At 48.7% G+C, this 7031-nt stretch overlaps 1 protein-coding gene across 1 annotated transcript in view; it reads left to right on the forward strand.

Annotated features, from left to right (window-relative positions):
* The window catches only part of DLG4 (discs large homolog 4), a 184713-nt gene that overhangs the window by 1012 nt on the left and 176670 nt on the right, over positions 1-7031 (forward strand). The gene's annotated exons all lie outside the window — the stretch shown is intronic.

Below are 7031 nucleotides of genomic sequence, written 5' to 3' on the forward strand. Positions count from 1 at the left end.
GAGGGCCTGAACCACTGCCTCTGCCTGCTGGACTTCTGTGCCTGGGGTCCTTTGGGGAAGTGGCATAGTAGTGGGGGTTGTGAGTGGCTCAAGTCCCCCAAGCATGTGTTCAACTGTGCAGTTGTGCGGCTGTAGATTTATCGATTTGCTTCATTTATACCGTGACTTTCTCCCCAGTGGGGACCCAAAAGCAGCTTACATCCTTCTCTTCTCTGTGTTTTCCTCACAACAACGCTGCGAGGTAGGTCAGGCTGAGAGTGTGTGACTGGCCCAAGGTCACCCAGCCAGCTTCCACGGCAGAGCGGGGATTCGAACCTGGGTCTCCCAGATACTAGTCCAACACTCTCACCACTACGCCACACTTTCCCTCACCCTCTTAAGAACATAAGAGAAGCCAACGTTGGATCAGGCCAGTGGCCCATCCAGTTCAACACTCTGTCACACAGTGGCCAAAAATACCAGGGGGCCATCAGGAGGTCCAGCAGTGGGGACGGGACACTAGAAGCCCTCCCACTGTTGCCCCCCCCCAAGCACCAAGAACACAGTGCATCCCTTGCCCCAGACCGAGAGTTCCTATCTATACCTTAAGAACATAAGAGACGCCCATGTCGGATCAGGCCAATGGCCCTTCCAGTCCAACACTCTGTGTCACACAGTGGCCAAAAATACTAGGGGGGCGTCAGGAGATCCAGCAGTGGGGCCAGGACACTAGAAGCCCTCCCACCTGTTGACCCCCCCCCCCACAAGCACCAAGAATACCGAGCATCCTTTGCCCCAGACCGAGAGTTCCTATCTACACCTTGTGGCTAAGAGCCACTGATGGACGTCTGCTCCATATGCTTATCTAATTCCCTCTTGAAGCCGTCCATGCTTGTAGCCACCAACACCTCCTGTGGCAGTGAATCCCATGTGTTGATCACTCTTTGGGTAAAGAAGCACTTCCTTTTATCTGTTCTTTCGATGCCATGTTCTGTCATGGCATAGAAAGCTGGTTCCAGGGAGAAGCGAATGACTTACATTCTGTGCTGGAGGGGTTTTGTGTGTAGAGGGGGGCCTTTTGGGAGGACGACTGGCGATCTCCGCAGGGCAAGGAAAGGTTTTGAGTATTTCGGAGTGGGGGTGGGGAGTTCAGGGGCTACGGCTGCCTGTTCTGCCCCTTTCTGAACAGCCACCCTTGGCCTGCCTGAGCAGAGGGAGCAACGCAAGATGACTCTCAAAAGCAAGCCCAGTGGCCTAATGCACGGGAACGGTCACTAGCCAATCTGGGCTTGGGATGACTGGGTGAATATGGTCATGGTCCAGGGTGGCGCACGCCACCTTGTTCCTGGGTTCTTATTAATTTGGATCCCACCTTTCTCCCCAACGGAAACTGAAAGTGGCTTGCATCAGTCTCTTCTCCATTTTATTCTCACAACAACCCTGCATGGTAGGTTAGGCTGAAAGAGAGTTTATTGACTAGCCTAAGGTCACCCCGCAAGCTTCCATAGCATGTGAGGATTTGAACCTAGGTCTCTGAGACACTAGTCCAACACTCTTTAACTACTACACCACACGGGCTCTGTAGAATTATTTACAGAGGAATCTCTACAACTATTGCGAATGCTATTTGTGTTTATTGTAATTTCTTTTCCTTTTATCATTTCTTTTTATCGGTATTTTGTAAGATAAAAGTGTACAAACATTGTGAAGTTTAGAGATATAACAACTGAAACATTCAAAAAAAGAGCCAGTCTGGTGCAGTGGTTAAGTGTGCGGACTCTAATCTGGGAGAACCGGGTTTGATTCCCCACTCCTCCACTTGCACCTGCTGATGTGACCTTGGGTCAGTCACAAGCTCTGGCACAGCTATCCTTGAAAAAGAGCAGTTTCTGTCAGAGCTCTCTCAGCCCCACCTCCCTCACAGGGTGTCTGTTGTGGGGAGGGGAAGGGAAAGGAGTTTGTAAGCCGCTCTGAGACTCCAAGTGAAGGGTGGGGTATAAATCCAATCTCTTCTTCTTCTTCTTCAAATATTACATAGTCAAATAGTCAAATATGGTGGAAATGGATAAAGCTAGTTAAACTGTACAGTACATGAGATATTTCTCATGTTACAGCCTTATTACGAGATGATTAAAATAATTTTAAAGTACATTCAGCAGCTTTCTCTAACGTTTAAGTGAGTCACAGCTAAAACATTGTAATAAATGGTGCAACGCAACCAGGCTGTATATATGTTAACCAGGTAGTGAGAGTGTAGTGACATTAAGTGTAAAGTAGTTTGAGATATATTTGTTGGTGGGGTTGGATATCGTTAGCAGTTATGTATTCAAAGAACGAGAACCATTTCTGTCGTAGACGGTCTGTAATTGTCTCCATTATGAGAAGGTCCCAAACTTCCGTGAACCAGAGGTCAATTGTAGGGGCTAATTGAGACTTCCACCTTGAGGCTATGCACATCCTGGCTGAAACTATCAGGCTTGAGGTTAAGTTGTGTCTCATTCTCGGGATGTGGAGATAAAACTGTGGTTTATAAATTAAAAGGAGGGGGAAAGGAAAGGAATGGAGGAGAGATCTCCCCCCATCAACTCTCCCTGTCTACTTCTATCTATATAATGTTTAAATAATTAAAGAAAACAAATCAACACACATAACACAACCGGAGAGGAGGCCTGACAGCAGAAATTGGGGGTAGGCCCAACAAAGTAGGGCCGCGGTGGCTCAGAGGTTAAGATGCTGAGCTGCAGACTGGAAGGTCAGTAGGTCGGCAGTTCGAGACCCGAGTGTTGCCAGATGGAGTGAGCTCCCGTCTCTGGTCCCAGCTCCTGCCAACCTAGCAGTTCAAAAGCAAGAAATTGCAAGAGGATAAATAGGTACCGCTTCGGCGGGAAGGTAACAGCGTTCCATGTGCCTTGGCGTCTAATCATGCCGGCCACATGACCACTGAAGCGTCTTCAGACAGCACTGGCTCTTCGGCTTGGAAATGGAGATGAGCACCATCCTCTGGAGTTGGATTCGACCAGCTTTCGAGCAAAGGAAACCTTTACCAACAAAGCGAAAAAATCTTCACCCGTTGGCAGAAGACAGCAGTAGGGGGGAGACTGATTATAATCTCCGGGGGGGGGGGTTTCCAAAGTTTTGCCACCGCGACGGGGAATGCCCTTTCTTGGGTTGCCACCCATCAAGACTCAGGGGACGGGCCACCCGAAACAGGGCCTCCAAAGATAACCAGAGTAGACGGGGGATTCATGCAGGAGAAGGCAGTTATTTGCCACCCTTTCCTAAAAATCAGCGCATTAGAATTCACTCTCCAGATCTTTCTTTCACACACACCCCAGGATGAATTGTAGGCGCGTGGGGTGGAACTGGTCATGGGCAGGCAAGCGGAGTCTCTCTCTCTCTCTCTCTCTCTCTCTGGCTTTTTATTACATTTTCTAAATGAACTACAAGAAATCAAGGGAGGGGAATCTATAAACTATGGGAGAAAGTAAAGAAAACCACTAAAAATCCAAGAGATGAAGGTCATACATGCTTACAGAATTAGCTTTTTAAACAATGTTTGCTAACGTTGAAGGTAAACAGTCATGATGGTGTCGCTTCTATCATCAATCCCAGCAAATCTGACTATATACAGAGGCATACAAGAGCATAAATGAAATTCGCTAGTGCAAACATCAGGAAACATCAGCATCTCTTTTTTCTTTAAACTTTTTTGTTCCCCGCTTAATGGCCTCCCCCCATCTTAAAATTGAGTCTTCAGCGAATGTAATTGCTGTCTCATCTTCTCTTCCTTTGTTGCAATTTTCTTCTCTTTATCTTCTTCTCCTGTTGGTTCTTATTGTTGCGGCAATAGCTGACCAGTCCTGGACAGAGTCAAGTCTTTCCTTTTTGTTCATATCTTCAATTGTAAAGGTAGTTATATTGCTTTTGGTTGTATAGTCTAATTGTCTCCTGGAGAATCTGGCCACCATCTCACCGAGCAGATTATCTTCTTTATACATTCCGGATATGTCCATAGATCATATCCATTCGCTTTATAACCGCTTTTAATCTGCAGCCGGTTCTGAAGCATCATATAGACGTATTATTATCATTCTAATTTGAATAGTACCTATGAGTTGGTTGGTTGTCTTCGTTCTGCTCTTCTTCTTAGCGTCTTTCCGCACAGTTTTTTTCCTTGATTTTTTTTTACAATTTCCACCCTTCCACCATGTTGAGTCTTCCTCTTTTCCGTCCGCCTCCCACTTTTCCTAACATTATTGTCTTTTCCTCACAGTGTGACCAAAGTACGATAGCCTCAGTTTAGTAATTTTAGGTTTCAGAGAGAGTTCAGGCTGGACTTGATCTAGAACTGAGTGGTTTGTCCTTTTGGCAGTCTGGCTTTTTGGCCATCAACTTTCTTCATAAGAACATAAGAACATAAGAGATGCCAGTGTTGGGTCAGGCCAATGGCCCGTCCAGTCCAGTCCAACACTCTGTGTCACACAGTGGCCAAAACTACCAGGTGCCCTCAGGAGGTCCAGCAGTGGGGCCAGATGACACTAGAAGCCCTCCCTCTGTTGCCCCCCCAAGCACCAAGAAGACAGAGCATCACTTGCCCCAGCCTGTGAGTTCCTATAAGAACATAAGAGAAGCCCATGTTGGATCAGGCCAGTGGCCCATCCAGCCCAACACTCTGTGTCACACAGTGGCCAATAGCACCAGGTGCCCTCGGGAGGTCCAGCAGTGGGGCCAGGACACTAGAAGCCCTCCCACTGTTGCCCCCTCCCCCAAGCACCAAGAAGACAGAGCATCACCTGCCCCAGACGGAGAGTTCCTATAAGAACATAAGAGAAGCCAACGTTGGATCAGGTCAGTGGCCCATCCAGCCCAACACTCTGTGTCACACAGTGGCCAGAAATACCAGGGGCCATCAGGAGGTCCAGCGGTGGGGCCAGGACATTAGAAGCCCCCCCACTGTTGACCCCCCCCAAGCACCAAGAAGACAGAGCATCCCTTGCCCCAGCCTGAGAGTCCCTTTCTATACCTTGTGGCTAATAGCCACTGATGGACCTCTGTTCCATATGCTTATCCAATTCCCTCTTGAAGCTTTCCATGCTTCTAGCCACCTCCACCTCCTGTGGCAGTGAATTCCATGTGTGAATCACTCTTTGGGTGAAGAAGGACTTCCCGCCGCCTTTCTTCACTGTCCAGCTTTCGTATCCATAGAGTGTAATGGGGAAAACGATGCCGTGAATTAACTTGATCTCGTTCACCAGTGACACATCCTTACACTGAAATAACTTTTCTAGCTGCTTTATGGCCACCGTTCCCAATCTCTGTCTCCTTCTGATTTCTTGGGTGCAGTTTCCCCTTCGAAGAGAAGAAGAAGGAGACTGGATTTATACCCCACCCTTCACTACCCAAAGGAGTCTCAGAGTGGCTTACAAACTCCTTTCCCTTCCCTTCCCCACAACAGACACCCTGTGAGGTAGGCGGGGCTGAGAGAGCTCTGAGAGAAACTGCTCCTGAGAGAACAGCTCTGAGAGAACTTGTGACTGACCCAAGGTCACACCAGCAGCTGCATGTGGAGGAGAGGGGAATCAAACCCAGTTCTCCCAGATTAGAGTCCGCGCTCCTAACCACGACACCAAACTGGCTCTCTTTTGGTTGATGATGGAGCCAAGGGAGAGAAAATCCTGGAACAATTTCAGTTGCTTCATCATCAACCTTAAAGTTGTGGAATTGCCTAGAGTTTAGTGAGGGCTGAAAAGCAGGGAAGAGGTTGTGCACGTGAGCAGTGTTCCCTCTCAGCTGAGTGAGTGTGAGCCAGCTCACAGTTTTTTAGCCTCCGGCTCACAGATTTTTGTCTCAGCTAAGGAAGGATGACTCCAGAGCAAACTAATGTACGTAGCAGCCAGCTCACTCTTCAGTGCCAGCAGCTCACAAAGTAGAATTTTCGCTCACAAGGCTCCACAGCTTAGAGGGTTCTTTGCACACAAGCAAAGGAAAGGTCACAGTGACTGTCACCAGTGGTTGGGGGGCTTGGACAAGCAAGGGGGTGGGGGGGCACAGAGGCTTCTGTGGGCCGCACGGCACCCCGCTCAGCATCTCCTTGTCTGCCTGCCCAACGCACGCCATCTGAATGTGTGAACTCACTCTCCTGAAAGCCTTCTGGCGTTTCGAAGTGATGTCGAATCCCCACCTGTGAAGACCTGCATGAGCGCATGAGTTGTGGGATTGTGCAACCACTGAGCTCCTTGTCAGCTAGGTTGGCAACTCTAATAATTGTGGGCAGAGTATCTTTGTCCAATGGCTATTTTCCCCCCATCCACAGGGACTGCAAAAAACCTTGTCATGCGCATGTGTGGGAGAGAGAGACTGACGGATCTGCATCTGTCTGTACGAAAGGCAAGCTGTGTGTCTGCCCGGTAATGTGCTCCCTCTTGTATGGCAGTGAGAGACTGTGTTTTTTTGCAGTCCCTGTGGATGGGGGGAAAATAGCCATTGGACAAAGATACTCTGCCCACGATTATTAGAGTTGCCAACTTCTAGGCAGGGCCCGGAATTCTCCCGGAATCACATCCCATCTCAAGACCACAGAGGTCGGCTCCCCTGGAGAAAACGGCTGCTTCAGAGGGCAAACTCTGGCATTCCACAGATCATGGATGAACTCTATCCTCAGATGCTCCCCACACACACACACAGGCACTGCCCCCCCCAGACCTCCAGGAACTCCCCAGGCTGGAGTTGGCCATGCTCTTATATGCACTGCTCTGTGTGGCTGTCCTCCGCTCATGGGTCCCTGAGGCGATGGCTCATGAGGGTGTCGTGTCGTGCGCCAAGATCTATTGGGTTTCACCTCTTTATGTTTAAGCGTTAAAATATTAATGCCCTCCCCCCGCCTTTCCCACTGTCAGACTCCAGGCAGGGGTCCTCCACGTCGCACAAAAGGTACTGAAGCGAACAGAAAGAACACAAAACACCAAGAGAGCCCTAAAGCCAGTCTTTCTTTCTTTCTTTCTTTCTTTCTTTCTTTCTTTCTTTCTTTCTTTCTTTCTTTCTTTCTTTCTTTC

This window comes from Gekko japonicus, unplaced genomic scaffold (genome assembly GCF_001447785.1).
Source record: "Gekko japonicus isolate JY-2015 unplaced genomic scaffold, Gekko_japonicus_V1.1 scaffold336, whole genome shotgun sequence".
NCBI classification, from domain to species: Eukaryota; Metazoa; Chordata; class Lepidosauria; order Squamata; family Gekkonidae; genus Gekko; species Gekko japonicus.